Genomic DNA, 20,185 nt, shown 5'->3' on the forward strand with positions numbered 1-20,185 from the left:
AATATCCATCAAGGATATATATCTCAGAACGTGTCTACATCTTTAAGTGACCCCAGACTATATTATGTCTGTATTATCTATTAAGTGCTATCTTTTCATTCTGTCCTGGGCTGGCAGAATTATCCCAGGTTGATTTCAACCCCATAAAGCTCCTCTTTCAACTCTTCCCTGATATGTGACTTACTTTTTAGGCTAGGGAAAGATGTAGAAAAGTAACAGGAAGAGATAGATATGTAAGAGATGTATTTTTATATGAATTACTGCAAAGTTGAATTAAGGCCACACAATTATGGCAGCACTTGTGAATTAGAGCTTATGATGAATGTAAATTGTGATTTTTTCCTCCTGAGGAAACTATTAGTCTAGGTGTGCATCTTTTTAGCTTAAAATAAAAATTTGGTGAAGTTTATGTGACTTTTATACTGGAGGTTTTGCCTTGAGGTTGAATGTTCTAGCACAGAACAAGTGTCCTGAAAAACATCTGAGTTTTGTTTTTTGTTGTTTTTTTTTGGGGGGGGTTCTGTTTTTGTTTTTGTGTTTTCCAGTGATCCATTATAATCTTGTTACCAGGCAATAAGTATATACAGAATAAAGTATGCAGAAAGAAGTCAGCATGCACTTTGAATTTTATTCTCTCCTATAAAAAAAAATGTGCTCTGTAAATATATTCAGGTCCCAAACTACATGTAAGAGAAAAATTGTTCTGGGATTATAAGGAAAGAAGCAGAATAACAACACATTGCTATCATTTCCTCCTGATATTATTTATTGTATATCAAATATAAATGTCCCCATGGACAGGGGATCAATGATTGATATTTATTGAATGGAAACATGTGCGTACCTCTTTCACCTTATTTTATATTAAAGACTTATGAGTACTTTAAATACAAACCCCAGCACCTGGAAGACATTTCACATAAGTTAAACTATAAAGTCTTCATTAAGACAAAATACACAGGACTTTTTAACCTCTATTACTAGATATTTGAAATGTTAACAGAAAGGAAAGCTTTAGAATTATATTTTGTTTTGCTTGGGAGAAATAAATGTTTACTTCAACATATAAGTTGTGCAACTAGAATTTAGGTTTGTATATTTCTCTATTTCAGTCAATAACCAAATTCTGATGAGTCAATGCTGCTGTTTTATCTTCCATTTAGAAAATGTATTGTAGCTACCATGCATTCTCCTGTTTGTTTCTGATGGTCGATGGAAGCACTCCTCCATTTACTAGATTTCACCCTTGTATGCAGCCATCTTTTTCCATAATTTTCACCCTCTTGGATTTTCCTCTCCCAGCAGCCTTTTCCCCATATGCCTTGTTGTTTCTGTTCTACATTTGCAGCCACTTCACTGCTTCTGTATGTCTGCCCTGCGCTGCCATCTGACTTCCTCCCCCAAATGTTTTCTGCTTCTCCTTCTTTCTCCAATGCATGGAATAGCAGATGCAGAAAAAGAAGGCCAGGTATCTGTGATGCCTTATTCCCCAGTCTACTTCCCACATCTGTTTGGATCATTTTTTTCATATATGTTTTTATTGTAAAAGTACTGTACAGAGGGGTTATAGTTATATGAATAGGGTAATGAGTACATTTCCTATTGAACATTGTAACCTCCTCCTTTGTTTTTCCCCTACCATCCTTTCCCCCCTACTCCCCCAACTCCTCCCTCCCCCCCCACCGAAATTGTAAAGTTCGTTTTCAATATAGTGTCTTGTACATCTCATTGTTAAAATGGGTCAACATGCTTCCTTATTTAAGCATTTTGTTATATCCCTTCCCTTCCCCAAATTATAAAAATGTATAACAAGATGCAGAACACCAGAATCAAATACAGTGAAAACAGGGTTTATACCGTGGGGGAAGAACATACAAAAGAAACAGAAGAATCACATAGTGCATTATAAGTACATTAAAAACAATAGCAAGAAAGAAAAAACCACTTGTGTCCCTGTCTTGGGGTTTATTTCACTTAACATCATCTTACATGGTCATATGTACAGAGTTTTATTTGCAATAACTAGTACATGTCTGGATCATTCTTATTTTAATTGATAAAATTTTCTTACAGCATCTACTCTACTCTCTCTGTCGTCACAGGTAACATTTTCTCATCTCAGGACTTTCTTCTTGCCTTTTGTGTCTGGATAACACACTTCTCAACTATCAATCCCATCCTTTGCCAATGTCCTGGGTAATTTGCAACTGTATTATCCAACTCCTCACTATTTAAACACCTCAGATCAATAAAATCTAACATTCACTGCATTTTTGTACTCACCTTCAATCAAACACATTCAATTCCAGGTTAAACTACCACTGTGACGGTTATGGACTTTAGGAGAGTCTTAATTCAAATCTGTGTTCTACCCACTTTCTATTAACTTGGGCAATATGTCTGTCTCTCTTCCTTTTGTTCTCTCTCTACCTTCCTTTTGTCCTTTCTCTTTCTCCCTTTCTTCTTTCTTTTTCCCTTCTTCTTTCTTTCCTTCCTTCGTTTCTTCGTTCCTTCGTTCTGTCTCTTTCCTTCCTTCCTTCCTTCCTTCCTTCCTTCCTTCCTTGCTTCCTCCTCTTCTTTCTTTTTCAGTCCTTTCTTTATTCCTCTTTTTCTTTTTTAGTCTTTTTTCCTTTCTTCTTTTCTTCCTTTCCCTCCCTTCTTCCTTTTTTTTTTCTTTTCTTTCTTTCTTGTGCTGGTCTTGGGCCTTGAACTCAGGGTCTAGGTACTGTTTCTGACCATTTTTGCTCAATGCTAATGCTCGACCACTTAAGCCACAGCTCTACTTCTGGCATTTTGGCAGTTAGAGATAAGAGTCTCTTTGACTTTCCTTCCCAGACTGACTTTGAATTGTGATCCTCAGTTCTCAGCCTCCTGATTAGCTAAGATTATGGCCATATGCCACCAGAGCCTGGCAAATAGAATATCATGACTGATTAGTCAGAAGAAACATATTTGGATTTCTCTGATTGGTTTATTAGAGATAGTAGTCTAACTTTATAGGCCCAAGTGGGTGACTACAACTACAAATTAAGATTTTTTTCCCTACCCTGGCATGCTGCTGTAAGCTATTGATCAGAGTTCTGTTTTTTTTAAATATGTGTTTACTTATGGTCCTGTATCACCCATTTGTATATCTAATCTTAAGTTCCCTGAGCCACCCTCTTTATTGTCAGCTTCTTTTGTTCTAATTTTCTTTCTTTCTCTTTCTCTTCTCTTTTTGTTTTCTGCTACAAAGTTTTGATTTAGGGTTTCATGTTTGCTCATCTCTCTTGCTTGGCTAGGACTCTATCATTTGAGCCATACCTTCAGCCTAGCTTTTTGCTGATTAATTAGAGAAGAACTCTCTTGGACATTTCTTCCTGGGCTGGCTTTAAATCACATTCTTCTGGGTATTATTATCCAGAGAAGCTAAAATTACAGGTGTGAACCACCAACACCCAGCTGTTTTCATTTTCTTAATCCATTTGCCAGACTATGTCTCCATGATTTCTACAGCATCAAGTCTGATCTGCCCCTCTATCTTCTGATTTAAGCATGCTGACAATCTTAAACTGGTCCCACCCATCCTTGTCCTCAGAACATCTGTGGCCAATACTTTGACATTCATTAGCCCAACAGAGGTAGGTGAGTAAGTGCCTGCTACTGTTTTTCAGTTCTAAGTGGGTAGCATTGTCCCTTGGAAGATTAAGGAGGCCTTTTAGAGACACTGAGGAGAAAATAGTGCTGGTCTACAGGTGCTCTCTAGTATATCAGCTTCAATTTTATCTTTCTATAAAGAAGCCTACCTTCCTCTTACTGCCCTGACCTACTAGAGTCCTTCTGAGACTTTACATTGAGGTAGCACTCACTAGAGTGCATGCAGCTTAGCTTTCACTACCTATTTACTTCACTTAAGTACATTTTTCTCTGTAGACTTTTCTCCTCCTGGCACCATTATCATAAACAGTGTTACAAACTCCATTCAATCTTTGTTGAGATCTGTTTCTTGGCAATTAAACTCCCTGTGGTCTGCACATTACTGAAAGTTGAAATAATACCAGCTTTTCTACAGTATGTCAGCATCTTTTCTTTGTTGTGACAGCCTCTCCCAAGCTGTCTCTGCCTGTGCACTCTTCTAAATATAGGGCTTCAATTCATCTTATTTCTACTAACTAGCCACTCTATTCTCTGATAGATTCTCAATTTTAAACTTCCCTTTCTATGCTTCCTAGGCTTTTATAGCTTTCTAAATAATGTGTCTTCTTAGTAAAAAGAAAAAAATAACTTCTTTGGAAAGGTTGGGGGAAGGGCACAGAACTCAAAGGAAAAGGGGGTGAAAGTACAGCAGTGGAGCTCACTGGACACTGATGAAAATGAACTATACAACTTCTGGATGGACACAGGAGGGAGGGACTGGGAGAAAGTGAGGGAAAAGAAGACATTGTACAAAAGGAAATGTACTTATGACCTGACCAATGTAATTGTAATCCCTCTGTAACTGTAATCACTTCTATTATAGTAATAAAGTAATTAATAAAAAAAGCTATGATCTGGTATTGTGTGTGTATGTGCACACACACATCAAGACCTTGCACCCAGCTTTTCTGCTCATGGCTGTTTCTCTTTCAATTGAGCCATGCCTCCAGTCCAGCATTTTGCTAGATAAAAGGCTCATGGACTATTATACCTGACATCACCTTGAACCCCAGTCCCACTCTCCCCAATTGCTAGAATTACAGGCATGAACCACCAGCAACTGGACAGCTAGAATATTTTGCCTGCTTTGTTTTCTTTATTTTCATCTCATGTTTTGTTGCTGTATAGAGCACTAATAATAATGCTATACACACTTGCTATCATTATTCATCCAAACATCAATTGTTTCAATATTTTCTCTAAAAGGATGTCCCTTTTTAAAGATATACCTTAAAAACTCTTGCTATGTTTCCCAGACTGGTCCCAAACAAAGCCGTTGTCCTACTTCAGTCTCCCAACTAGCTGAGATAGCAGGTGCTTCCTGAAGGCTTTTATGTATCTGTTAACCATTTCCATTGGTAGAGAAACAAGGTCTTTTATCCTCAGTAAAACATTGGCATATTTCTTTGTCTTTGATCTGGATTTCTGTGTACTTCCCACATTGTTGATTCCTTCTTAATTTTAATCCATATGTTATTTGATTACTTGAGAAAATGAAAGGTGAATCTCTACCTTCTCCTAGAACACTACCTATCAGTGAGGTCTAGAGTATTATTGGATAAATATAGAAAGCTTTATTCTGTCTTACATCCTGTGATGTGGCTATTTTATGATTTTCCAGTGTTCCCAACAATCATTCCCTTCCATCCTTACAACTACATACTATAAAGGTGTTCTCATGTCCTATCCCTATACTAGTAGGGACCTTGTGACTTACTTCCAGATGCTACTCTTGTTCAGAACACTGGAGGTCATACAGAATCCCTCCCTTTCAGAAAAAAAGGCAGTTTAGTCTCTGTTACTCTGTGCATATATTTCACACCCTTTGGAGCAACCTTTATTATTTGTGTGGTTTTTTCTTCAGCATATTACTTTCCTACTTATTAGAGACATTATTGCTCAAAGAGGTGCTTTGCAGCTGGGTGATGGTGGCTTACACCTATAATCCTAGCTACTCAGGAGGCTGAGATCTGAGGATCACAGTTCAAACCCAGCCCAGGCAGGAAAGTCTGTGAGACTCTTATCTCCAATTAAACACCAGAAAACTGGAAGTGGTGCTGTGGCTGAAGTGATAGCCTTGAGCTGAAGAGCTGAGGAACAGCGTCCAGACCCAGAGTTCAAGCCCCATGATCAACACACACACACACTCATGGTGCTTTTCGGTCCACAACTCTTGAAAAGTATACACCAACGCAGTCAACATCCTGCCCTTTCCTCTGCCTCCAGACAAATTCACATGACAGTATGGAAAGTAATTTTTTAAAAAATCACATCCACACTCATCATCAAAAGATTTTGGAAACCTAACTTAGCTGACAGCTTAAGCACCACATTCATCAGTGGATGGACACTTAGGCCTGATTCCACATCTTCCCTGCTGTGCATAGTAAATTGGTAAATATAGGAATGTGAACATCTCTTTGAAAAATGGAATCAGGAGAACTCGGAGAAAGATGGCAGAGGAGAAGCTGGAGGCTAAACAAACTCTGGCATAGAAAATAGTTTTAGTGTTCCAGTGAACAGTCCTAGGCTAGAGAATCACACCAAGTGTGCCATCACAATACAGAGAGTTTGGCCAGAGAAGAAAAATCCAGGCAAGTAGACAGATCTGAGCACTTGCCAGTGTCTGCAGCTGCAAAAATGGCAGCTGCTTCAACAGCCGCTATATCAACAGAGAGAGCCCGGGACAAAGGCACCAGATGTCTTGTGCAAGCAGATTTTACTTACCACCAGCAAGAACTGACAAGGACCAGAAATCTTCTTCCTGCTGATCACAGACCAGGGACAGCCCACAAACCAGGAGCCTGGAGTGAGTACACCCGAGACATCCTTACTCCTTCTCAAGAAGCAGTGGTGGAAAGGTAACCCCTCCCACACCAATGGAGAAGAACCCCATCTTTGATACTGAGAAAGGACTGGCCTAGCAGCTAGCTCCAATTCAGACTTCCAAAGAAAACAATAGGAGCCATTCAGCAGGTCACAGGAACCTGACCTCACCTGCATAGCTCAGCTCCAGCCAGGGGAAAGTTGCCTTTCCCAGGCAGAGAAAGCTCTGCCTCCAGAGGAGTGAATTCCTTTGCTGAGTAAACAGAGCCAGAGGCTGCCCCTCCCAACTGCAGCCTAGTCCCCCAGTCTCAGCAGTAGGAGGGGTAAAAGACAAACAATTGAAACTCAGTAAACATAAATCCTGAGAATGGCTCCAGGCTGGGCTCTGTCAGTGTCTCAGGATGTAGCCCCTCAGGGAAAAGCTACTGATTGCTGATAGGGCTCAATCCTACCCAAAACCTAGCCTCAACTCCAAGCTAGAGGAAACAGCCATTTCCCTTTCTCCCTCCCACTGAACTAGCCTGGGAGGATCACAAAGTCCTGGATAATGCAGAGCATTTTTCTGCCTGCTCAAACAAACTGACTTAAACCAATCAAGCCACAGGAAAATCAAACACCACAAGCAAATCAGAAATTCCAGCAAGAGACTGGTTACAGACACAGGGGAGATACAAGATCCCCCCCCACCCCGCTCCAAAAAACATCAAATAACTCATTTTTCTACCTAATTTTCTAAATTGTTTTATATTTTTTTCATTCTTTCATAATTTTTACTTTAGTTGTGTGTGTGTATTTGTTTTTTGTTTTTTGTTTTTTAAATCTCTTTTAACCTTGTGGTCTTTTTTTTTGCATGATTTAATTTCTGTTCTGCTCATCCCCAGATAGATACTCATCATTGAATATTAGACCTTATCCTTCATAGTGTACATATGTAATTCAGAAATTGGTTACTCAATTCACAACCTCTTAGGCTTAACTTCTTTAATAGTACTGCTATTTCTTTATACCTATATAATTTTTAAGTACTCCATTTTTAATTAATTGTTTTTATTTTTTCATTTTTTCCTTTTTATCTCTCCTCCTCTCATCCTATCCTTTTCTTCTATCAGTATTATTCCTTTATAGGTACATAATTTTAAGTGTTTCATTTTTTAAATTTAAATTTGTGGGGTTTTTTTTTCTTGTTTATCTCTCTCCTTTCATTTTGTTCTATCCATTTCCTCTCTGAGATTATGATTTGGTTAAATTCACTATTTCCTTTTACCTCTTCATATACCTCTAATCCTATTTTTCCCCACAGTTCTCTCTAAACATATTAATTTCTGATTTGCTGGATCCCTCTTTGATGTTCTTAGCCCATTAATCCATAGTTATTTGATGTTTAATAGATTGTACCTGTTGAACTAGATTGTATCTGCAGCCATTTTGACTGTGCAACTACAGAACTCTGGTGGATGCTCACCTTAAAATAGTGGTCTAGGGGCTGGGAAGGTGGCTCAGTGGTATAGTACTTGCCTTGCATGCCTGAGGCCCTGGGTTCGATTCCTCAGCAACACATAAGCAAAAAAAAGCCGGAAGTGGTGCTGTGTCTCAAGTGGTAGAGCGCTAGCCTTGAGATGAAGAGCTGAGGGACAGCGCCCAGGCCCAGAGTTCAAGCCCCACGACCAGACCCAAAAATAAAAAATAAAAAAAATAGTGTTCTAGCATGAAATAGTTAATACTTCCATATCAAATAGACAGAACAAGCCAGAAAAACACAAGAAAAATGGCAAGTCCAAGTATCTCAACTCCCACTCATGATAATCAGGTGACAGAACATTTAATGAATAATCTAGAGGAGAGTTCCCAAAAAGCTCCACAAACACTACTGGTAAATATGGTGAATGAAAAGATTGAAAGCTTGCAAAGGACTCAGTGTGAGCATGATAGGGAGCAAGACAAGGCTAACCAAAGATTAATACAGGAACTTCACGAGCATGTTGAAGCTAACCAAAAATTATTACAGGAATCTCGTGAGCATGAGGAAGCTACTCAAAGCTTAATACAGGAATTGCATGAGCAGAGAGAGAACAGTCAAAGAGAAATATAGGGGCTGGGAAAGTGGCTCAGTGGTAGAGCGTTTGCCTTGCATCCATGAGGCCCTGGGTTCGATTCCTCAGCACCACATCAGCAAAAAGAGAAAAAAACTGGAAGTGGCGCTGTGGCTCAAGTGATAGAGCTCTAGCCTTGAGCTGAAGAGCTGAGGGACAGCGCCCAGGCCCAGAGTTCAGGCCCCACGACCAAACCAAAAAAAAAAAAAATACAAGAGAGAAATATAGGCATTTCATGAGCATGAGGAAACTAATCAAAGAGTAATATGGGAATTGCTTGAGTGGGATGAGAATACAGAAAGATCAATAGAGACATTCATGGAATCCATAAACAGATAGCTGAAGGAATCCAGGGAGGCCATAAAGGGAATGCTGAATAGAGCCCATCAGGAGGAAAGGGAGTCCAACAAAACCATAACCAATCAACTAAGGGAACTGAACACCAAATTAAGGAAGTAAAGAAGTCCATACAAGATCTAAAACAAAGCTCCAACACAGAATTTGATGCCATCAAATCTGACCAATTAGAAGGAAAGGAAATAAAAAACAAAGTAGAAAGTCTTAGATCATACAGAAGATCGAATCTCGGGGATTGAAGACAGCCTAGATATTATAGAGAAAGAACATACAACTACCCAAGACAAATCCAAGAAATATGATAGATCTATTCAACATTTAGAAGACACCATCAGAAGGTCTAATCTGAGGATAATAGGTGTAGAGGAGCACCTAGAGACAGAAGTTAATGGTCTAGTAAATTTATTTAATAGGATTCTAGCAGAGAATTTCCCAAACATGCAAAAAGATAGGCCTATTCAGATACAAGAAGCTTTTAGAATCCCAAATAAACCAGACCAGAACAGGACATCCCACCGTCACATTATAATCCACACAGGATCAATTCAGACCAATGAAAGATCCTTAAACCTGTCAAGGAGAAAAGATCAATCACCTATAAAGGGAAAACAATCAGAATAACCTCAGATTTCTCAATAGAAACAATTAAAGCAAGAAGAGCATGGAATGATATATGCCACGTCCTAAAGACAAACAACTATCAACCAAGAATACTGTACCCCAATAAACTCTCCTTCATAACAGAAGGCCAAATAAAAACCTTCCACAGCAAAGAAAAACTGAAACAATATATCTCCACCAAACCAGCCCCACAAAAGATATTTAAAGATGTCCTACACATAGAAAACCAACAAGACCACATTAAAGGCCAAGAAACCACACCCAAACTGAGAATCCAAGAACCATAGAAAGAACCCAGTTGTGACAGCCCCCAAGAAGGTGGATAACATGGCAGGAATTAGCAAACACATCTCAGTCCTAACTCTCAATATTAATGGACTTAACTCTCCAATTAAGCAAGATAGACTGTTCTAGTTGGATTAAAAAGCCTGATCCTTCTATCTGCTGCCTTCAAGAGTCACACCTTGCCTATAAAAACAAACATATTCTGAAAGTGAAAGGCTGGAATAAAGTCTACCAAGCAAACGGCTCCCATGAACAGGCAGGAGTTGCAGTCCCATTATCAGATAAAATCTACTTCAAATTAAAACTAGTGAGAAGCGATAGAGAATTTCATTGCATACTAATTAAGGGATCTGTCCTTCAGGATTATATTACAATTCTAAGTATCTATTCACCAAACAATGAAGAACCCAAATTCATCCAAGAAACACTACTTTCCCTCAAATCTCAAATAAATCCAAAGACATTAATTGTTGGGGACTTTAGCATACAACTATCCCCACTAGATAGATCAACACAGCAAAAACTCAACAGAGAAACTGCAGATCTAAACAACTGCATAGATCAATTAGATTTAACAGACATCTACTGAATATTTTACCCAAAAGCATCAGAATACACATTCTTCTCAGCAGCACACAGAAAATTTTCCAAAAGAGACCACATTTTAGGTCACAAAGCAAACTTGTCCAAATTCAGGAACATTGAAGTTATGCCCTGCATTCTCTCTGACTACAAGGGAATAAAATTAGAACTCAACACCAAAAGCCACCAAAGTAAGTCCTGTAACACATGGAGGCTAAACAACACACTGTTGAATCACCAGTGGGTCATGAAAGAGATTGGAAAGGAAATTCAAATGTTCATGATATTCAACAAAAATGAACACACAAATTACCAGCTCCGGAAGTGGCGCTGTGGCTCAAGCAGTAGAGCACTCGCCTTGAGCTGAAGAGTGCAGGGACAGTGCCCAAGCCAAGAGTTCAAGCCCCATGAATGACAAGAAAAAAAAGAAAAGAAATACAAATTACCAGCTCCTCTGGGACACAACAAAGGCAGTACTCAGGGGCAAGTTTATAGCTCTGAGCTCCTACAACAACAAATTGAAGAGATCTGAAACCAACAATTTAATGAGACATCTGAACCACCTTGAAACAGAACAGCAAGCTAAACCACAAACTAGTGGATGGAAAGAACTAATTAATATTAAATCAGAATTAAACAAAATAGAAACAAACAAAAAACATAGAAAGAATCAACAAAACAAACAGTTGGTTCTTCGAAAAAATTAACAAAATTGACAGACCCTTAGTAAATCTTATCAGAAAAAGAAGAGAACACACCCAAATAAACAAACTCAGACATGAAAATGGAAACATCACCACAGAAACAACCAAGATTCAGAACATTATAAGGAAATACTTCTCAAAACTTTATGCTAATAAGTTTGAGAAGAAATGGACAATTTCCTAGCAAATATTGACATGCCGAAACTAAACCGAGATGAGTTAAACAAATTTAACAAACCCATATCAAGCACTGAAGTAGAACAGCAATAAGCGATCTCCCATCTATGAAAAGCCCAGGACCGGATGGAAGTAGAGTGGAATACTACAAGGCCTTCAAAGCAGAACTCAGACCAATATTCCTCTAACTCTTCAATGAAATTGAAAGTGAAAGTTCATTACTGAACTCTTTCTATGAAGCCATCGTATCCTTCATCCCCAAACCAGGCAGGAACTCATCAAAGAAAGAGAACTATAGACCCATTTCTTTCATGAACATCAATGCAAAACTTCTCAACAATATTTTAGCCAATCAATTTCAACACTTCATAAAAAAAACATACACTACGATCCAACAGGATTAATTTCAGAGAGCCAAAGCTGGTTCAATATACACAAACCAATTAATATAATTCATCACATCAACAAGAGCAAGGATAAGAACCACATGGTTATCTCAATAGATGCAGAAAAAGCATTTGACAAGATCCAACACCCCTTTATGATGATTGCTCTGGAAAAACTAGGAATCCATGGAACATTACTCAACATAGTAAAGGCTGTAAATGACAAATCCACAGCCAGCATTATACATAATGGTGAAAAAGTAAAGCCATTTCCTCTAAACTAGGAACGAGACAAGGATGTCCAATCTCTCCATTTCTCTTCAATGGAGCATTAGAATGCTTAGCTACAGCAATAAGACAAGGTACAAATATAAAGAGGATCCAAATACTGAAAGCTGAAATAAAACTCTTCCTCTTAGCACATGATATGCTCTTGTATTTAAACAATCCCACGGACTCCACTCCCAAATTACTCGCTGATTCAAAACTTTGGCAAAGAAGCAGGGTATAAAATTAACCCTCAAAAATCAATGGCTATTCTGTATGCCAACAATGAGAAGAGTGTGGCTGAAATTAGGAAAGCAACTATTTTGTAATAGCCCCACAAAAAATAAAATACCTAGGAATTAACTTAACTAAAGAAGTGAAGGACTTGCACGGTGGAAACTTTAAAAACCTGAAAAAGGAAATCAAAACAGAACCTAGGAAGTAGAAAAACCTCCCATGCTTCTGGATCAGAAGGATCGACCTCATGAAAATGGCATTACTTCCCAAGGCTATCTACAAATTCAATGTGATACCAATCAATAGAAGAAGCAATCCAAAAATTCATATGGAACAATAAAAGACACCATATAGCAAAAATGATGCTTAACAGAAAGAATAGTGCTGGAGGAATATCAATATCAAATTTCAAACTCTACTACAAAGCCATAGTAATTAAAACAGCTTGGTACTGGCACAAGAACAGACCTGAGAACAAATGGAATAGAAACGAAAATCCAGAAATGAACTCACAGACCTATAGCCATCTAATCTTCAATAAGGGACATTTTAAAAAATAGAATGGAAGAAAGTCTCTTCAGTAAATGTTGCTGGCAAAATTGGTTAATCACCTGTAGAAAACTAAAGCTAGATCCTTAGATATCACCCTGCACCAGAATCAACTCCAAATGGATCAAAGACTTCGGAGTCAAAGCAGACACCTTGAAAATATTACAGGAAGGAATAGGAGAAACCCTAGGTCTCCCTGGCAAAGGCCAAATTTTTCTTAATAAAGAACCAGAAACACAAAAAATATCAAAGAAAGGATGGACAAATGGGATTGCATGAAACTTCTGAGCTTCTGCATGGCAAAGGACATAGCTAGTAAGATGAATAGAAAGCCCACCGATTGGGGGAAGATCTTCACTAGCCATACAACAGACAAGGGCCTCATATCTAAAATATACCTGGAACTCAAAAAATTAAATCCCCCAACCACAAATCCTCAAAGAAACAACTGCCCAATAAATAAAGACTTCAAGAGAAACTTCTCTGAAGAGGAAAGAAGGATGGCCAATAGACACATGAAGAAATGCTCAACCTACCTAGCCATAAAAGAAACAACATTGAGATTCCACAACATTGAGATTATAGAATGGCTATAATCAAGAACTCTAATAACAACAAATGCTGGAGGGGATGTGGACAGAAGGGAACCCTACTGCATTGTTGGTGGGAATGTAAACTTGTTCAACCACTTTGGAAAGTAGTATGAAGGTTCCTCAAAAGACTCCACATAGAGCTCCACTATGACCCAGCAATCCCACTTTTGGGCATTAACCTAAATGATCACAAACAAGACCATACTAAAGCTACCAGCACAACTATGTTTATTGCAGCATTATTTACCATAGCTAAGATATGGAACACCCAGATGCCCCTCAGTAGATGAATGGATCAAGAAAATGTGGTATATATACACAATGGAATTCTATGCCTCCATCAGAAAGAATGACATTGCCCCATTTGTTAGGAAATGGAAAGCCTTTGAAAAAGTTATATTAAGTGAAGTAAGCCCGGCCCAAACAAATATAGGTTCCCATGATTTCCCTTATTTTCAATAACTAGTATATGTCTGGCTCAAGCAGAAAAGGTCAAAAGCTAAGGACCAAATAAGATGATGTTAAGTGAAATGAACCCCAAGATAGGGACACAGGTGTTTTTTTCTTTTCTTTCTTGCTATTGTTTCTAACATATTTATAATGTACCATGTGATTTTTTTTTTATTTCTTTGCATGTTACTCCCCCCACGATATAACATCTCTTTTCACTGTATTTGATTTCAGTTCCCTGTATCTTATATATACACTTCTCTAATTTGGGGAGGGGAAGGGAAAAAACAAAATGCTTAAATAGTGATACGGTTTGACCCATTGTAACAATGAATTGCACAAGACACTATGTTGAAAAAGGAACTTTACAATTTAGGCAGTGGGGGGAGTGTAGTTTTGGAGGTGGGAGGGAAGGGATGGTAGGGGAAAAACAAAGGAGGTGGCAACAATGATTGACAGGAAATGTACTCATTACCTTGCTCATGTAACTGTAACCCCCCTGTACAGTATTTTTACAATAAAACGTGTATAAAAAAGAAAATAAAAATTTTTAAAGAAAAATGAAAATATTTCCTTTAGATAGAAACCCAGGAATGAGATTTTTCGATCAGACTGTACTGTTTTTTTCTTTTTGTGTATATTTTATTATAAAAATACTGTACAGAGGGGTTACAGTTACATGAGTAAGGTAATGAGCACATTTCCTATCCAGCATTGTTACAACCTCCTTTGTTTTCCCCTGCCATCCATTCCCTCCCGACCTCCACAACTTCTCCCTCCCCAGCCCCCGAAGTTGTAAAGTTCATTTTCAACATAATGTCTTGTACATTTCTTTGTTATAATGGGTCATCCTGTAACTTCATTTCAGCATTTTGTTATTTCCCTTCACCTCCCCAAATTAGAAAAATGTATATACAAGATTCAGAGCACCAGAATCAATACAGTGAAAACAAGGGTTACACCATGAAGAACATACAAAACAAACAAAAAATTCACATGGTACATTATAAGTACATTAAAACAACAGCAAGAAAGATAAAAACCACTTGTGTCTCTATTTTGGGGTTCATTTCACTTAGCATCATCTTATATGGTCATATGTACATAGCTTTTGAGCTTTTCTGCTTGTCCTAGATATATACTAGTTACTGCAAATAAGGAAAACCATGAGAACCTGTTTCTTTGGGCTTGGCTTCTTTAACTTTATATATTTTCCAAGACTTTCATTTCCTAACAAATGGGGCAGTGCCATTCTTTCTAATGGGGGCATTGAATTCCATTATATATATATATATATATATATATATATATATATATATATATATATATATAACATTTTCTTGATCCATTCATCTACTGAGGAGCATCTGGGTTGGTTCCATATCTTAGCTATGGTAATGTTGCAATAAACATATTTGTGCTTGTAACTTTAGCCTTGTTTGTGATTGTTTGGGTAAATTCCCAACAGTGGGATTGCTGGGTCATAGGGGAGCTCTATGTGGAGTCTTTTTTCTTCAAATTTTTTATTGTGATTAAGTGATTACATAATTTTCTAAAATTCACAGTATTGTGGAATACTGATGCTTAGTTAGTCACAAACACATTCTAAGTTTCATGGAGCAAATTGTCTATCACAGTCTGTAATATTTATGAGTTCTATGAGCTTTGTGATACAGTTATTTCTTCCACATTGGATGATATGTACATTTCTTTTGTTTTGCATAGCATCCGCTGTTCCCTCTTTCCCACTTGTTCCCTCCCTCCCAGAACTGCCATTGAGTTGCTTAGTTTATTTTGGTCAATGTCCAGTGGAACTGATGGGTCCCACTGTTATATGTTTTTCCCTGATTCCCTCTAGTTCTGTGTCATCTTCCTGGTTCCCCTCCGGTGTACACATATATACCATACATGTGATCAGCACCATGGGGTTAGTAGTGATTCGACCAGATGAGTGGAAGTCCTTTGTTTCTTAAGTCCTGTTAATTTTGTCGTATCACCTAACATTTTGGATTTAACATCAACTTATCAGGGAGACCATGTCTCTTTGCACTTGGCTTCCCTCATTCAACATGATTTCTTCTAGCTCCATCCATTTCCCTGCAAATGCCATTATTCTGTCCTTTCTAATGGCTGCATAATATTCCATTGTGTATAGATACCACAATTTTTGGATCCATTCATCTGTGGTGGGACATCTAGGTTATTTCCATATTTTGGCTATTGTGAACAGTGCTACAATAAACATGGAGGTGCATGTGTCCTTGTATACTGGTTCCTGTTGTTCAGGATAGATGCCTAGAAGTGGTATGACTGGGTTATAAGGGAGGTCAATATTTAGCTTTCTGAGGACCCTCCAGACTGCTTTCCAAAGTGGTTATATAAGTGTTATGTGGAGTCTTTTGAGGAATCTCCATACTGCTTTCCAAAGTGATTGAACAAGTTTCTACTCCCACTAGCAAAGTAGTAGGTTTCCCTTTTGGCCACATCCCCTCCAGCATCTGTTGTTATTAGAGTTTTTTATTTTAGCCATTTTAACTTGGGTGAGGTAGAATCTCAAAGTTGTCTTGATTTGCATTTTTTTTTATGGCTAGAGAAGTTGAGCATTGTTTTTCATGTGTCTATTGGCCATTTAAGACTAAATCTTTAAGACTAAGTCCCACTATAATGGCTTACTAATTTACATTTGTACCAACAGGGAGTTGTTGGTGCACCAGGATTCCTTCTTCTAGACATTTTTGCCAATGCTAGCTTCTTAGTGAAGTGAGATGATACCTCCCTCTAGTTTTGATCTGCATTTCTGGGTTTTCTTTAACATACACACACACACACACACACACACACACACACACACACACACACACACACACACACACACACACACACACACACACACATACACACACATATGTTTTTTTATTGTGAAAATACTGTCAGGGGGTTAGTTACATGAGCAAGGTAAGGAGTACATTTGTTACCAAGCATTGTTGCCTCCTCCTTTGTTTTTCTCCTACCATCCCTTCCCTCCCACTTCCTCAACTCCATTCTCATCCTTCTAGATACTTGGGTCCGAAGAACTGCACTCAATTTGATTTTTATCATTCTGTCTTTTCTTAAAAACACAAGGCCATTTCTTTCTGCCTTCCTTTATTTTTCAGGGGTGACACAATGCTTTGAGCCAATGCCTTGTTGCAAGGCAAGTGCTCACCACTTCCATGTACTTTGAAGACATATTTTATCATCTCACATTATATTTTATCTAACTAGCATTAAGAAAATAATAGTGATGAAAATTGAATGTAAAAGCTTAATTTTCAATGAAAGAATAGAAGCCCCCAGACACTGAAATAGTGATTTTTTTTTTGAAATAGTGATATTTTTGTGTTCCAAACTTGCCTCTCATCTATAGTGTGTCACACACTGACATTTTTATTTCACTACTGAGTGCAGTCAAATCCACATTTCCTAACCTATGGGAGATTCAATTAGCAGTGTATACCATATATATCATCTCTACACAGCTCAAAACTTCATATGGTTGTTAAAATAATGTTTTATCTTGAACATGTAATGTTTAAAGGAGGCAATTTGAGAGAGCCTGACACTTCCTGATGGTCTATAATTACTGCTTGGGGAAGCAGCAGAAGCTAATTATTTCAAACTTTTGATTTTAATGAAACTTAATATATGGGTAATGATGTTGACATTTCCTGTTGCCAGGGTTATTCTCCAAAAAGGGTTATTTGAATGTGATATATATTTCTCAAAAAGTTCATTGAACCCTCATCACAGAGCCTTATCTTATAATCATGACTAATTTGGGGGAGCAGAGAAGAAAAATGTGTTTTCTGCAGTCTTTTTCAGCTGCCTTGTCAAGAAAGACTCTTTTATCTTCTTAAAGGTAATAATGAAGAACTAAAACTTTACTTACCCAGAGGCAACAGGTACAAGACCAGAAAGGTAGAGTAGGGAGAAAAAGTTCTGTCTGATAAATATTTTCATGCTTTGTTTATATGTCTCCTATCAGAAATTCTTTCTATTCAGAACTTTCAGTCAAAGCAATTACCCTATTACCCTAAACTGGGTACTGGTGGCTCACACCTAAAATCCTAGCTACTGTGAACATGGTTCATTGCAGCATTATTTACCATAGCTAAGGTGTGCAACCAACCCAGATGCCCCTCAGTAGATGACTGGATCAAGAAAATGTGATATATATATAATGGAATTTTATGCTTCTATCGGAAAGAATGGCATTGCTCCATTTGTAAGGAAATAGAAAGACTTGGAAAAAATAACTTTAAGTAAAGTAGGCCAGACAGACCCAAAGAAACAAAGACTCCATGGTCTCCCTCTTTTGTAATAATTAAGCTATGTGTAGGATAGTCCTAGAAGAGGGTCACAAAGCTTAATGTCTCTCTCTCTCTCTCTCTCTCTCTCTCTCTCTCTCTCTCTCTCTATATATATATATATATATATATATATATACATATATATATACATATATATGTATATATATATGACCATATAAGATGATAAGATGATGATAAGTGAAATGATCTCTAAGATATGGAAAAAAGGGTTTTTTCTTTATTGTTAATGTTTTTATTGTGTTATGTGGAGTTATTTCTTTATTCTTTCATTTTTGTCTTTTTTCCAAATGGTTTATCCCTTATTGTCACTATATTTGATTTTGGTACCCTGTGTATTGTATATATGTTTGTCTGAATTAGAGAAAGGGAGGAGAACAACAAAATGGTGAGACAAAGGACAAAGAGTGAACCAATGCAACAGTAACACTCACAAGACAATATGTTGGAAATGAACGTTACAACTTGGGGTGAGGAAAGACTTTGAGGAGAAGTAAACTGAGAGAAAAATGAGGGCAAGGGTAACAATGTTTGACAAGAAATGTACTCACTACCTACGCATGTAACTGTAACCCATCACCTTGACAATAAAATTAAATCTTAAAAAAAATCTTAGCTACTCAGGGGGCTGAGATTTGAGGATCATGGTTTTAAGCCAGCCCAGGCTGGAAAAGCCATGAGACTCTTATCTCCAATAAGCTACTCAGAAAAAGCATGAAGTGACATTCTGGCTCCAGTGATAGAGCTCTGGCTTTGAGAAAAAGAAGCTCAGGGACAGTGCCCAGGTCCTGAGTTCAAGCCATAGGACTGGCAATAAATAAATAAGCAAATAGCAATTGCCCTATCACATTGATTTTAATGAAAGAAAACAAAGCTTTCAATAGAAGAACCCATTAAAGAATTCACCTAAACACAACTTCTAAAACTATAGAACTTTGAAATTCAGAACAGCTTGTAAATTCCAGATAGAGTATTTAAGAGTGGGGTTATGTAGAGACTTGGAATGGTGAATCTACAGGACATGGACACAAGCAATGAAAGACTGCAAAGAAGCCTCAGCTGCTGGAAGATTGCTTGTTTTTCCCCACTTATGTCAGCATTTTATTTAAGCCAATTATTTTCTCTGCTAATCAAATAAAAAGAAAAAAGAGTGTTATTTTGTTTTAGAAAATAATGATGAATGTTGGAAACTTTTCCAAATTTATAAGCCATGCTTATTTACACATCTGCAACAGACCTGCTCATATCTTTCTTTTAACATAAACTAGAGGGGATTGGCTTGGTAAAGGATTCCATAAAATGAAGAAAAATATCTGAGACCAATACAATGATCATAATAATAAATGTACCAACAACCAAAACATGACATCAGGCTCAGGACAAATCTAATTTATCAGAGAGGTATAATAAGATTTTGGAGTCTTTTCTTTTCCATCCTATTAGAAATAATAAATTGTAGGATTGTATTCGCCGATAATTTTAACTGTTTTACCTCCACAGAACATTGAAAATTGAGCTTATGTGTACCTGTAAGGTGCTTTAATAACTTGGACATTTATTGAATAAAATGTACAACGTCTGTCCCTATTATGAACAGATAAATTTTCTGGAATTCTTTTGGAAATATTGTAGGCTGGAAAGTTAAATTACTATGTTTGTGATGTGAAAATTTCAAAGGTGCTATTTACTAGTAAGTTTATTAGAGTCTGCTATTTTAATTCAATTGTCACATTAAGTAATTTCCAGTCCGCTTTTAACCACATAAAGAATATATAACTAGGCCAGGGTGGTGACTCAACCCTGAAATCCCAACTGCATTGGAGGCAGAGATTGGGAGGATTGTGATTTGGGCCAGCCCCTAGCAAAATATGAGACTCAATAGGCACAAGTGTCCTACACCTGTACTCTTAGCTACTCAGGAGGCGAAGAGCTGAGGATTCTGTTTCAAAGCCTCTCAGGGCAGGACAGTCCATTAGAATCTTATCTCTAATAAATTACCCAACCTTCCTCCCAAACCCT

General features: G+C 37.6%; 1 protein-coding gene across 3 annotated transcripts in view; it reads left to right on the forward strand.

Moving 5' to 3' along the window:
- Nucleotides 1-20,185, forward strand: part of Pld5 (phospholipase D family member 5) — a 350,998-nt gene that overhangs the window by 135,587 nt on the left and 195,226 nt on the right. The window lies entirely within an intron of this gene.

The sequence above is a fragment of the Dipodomys merriami genome, unplaced genomic scaffold, assembly GCF_024711535.1.
Source record: "Dipodomys merriami isolate MVZ:Mamm:240054 unplaced genomic scaffold, mDipMer1.0.p SCAF_24, whole genome shotgun sequence".
Taxonomy (NCBI): Eukaryota; Metazoa; Chordata; class Mammalia; order Rodentia; family Heteromyidae; genus Dipodomys; species Dipodomys merriami.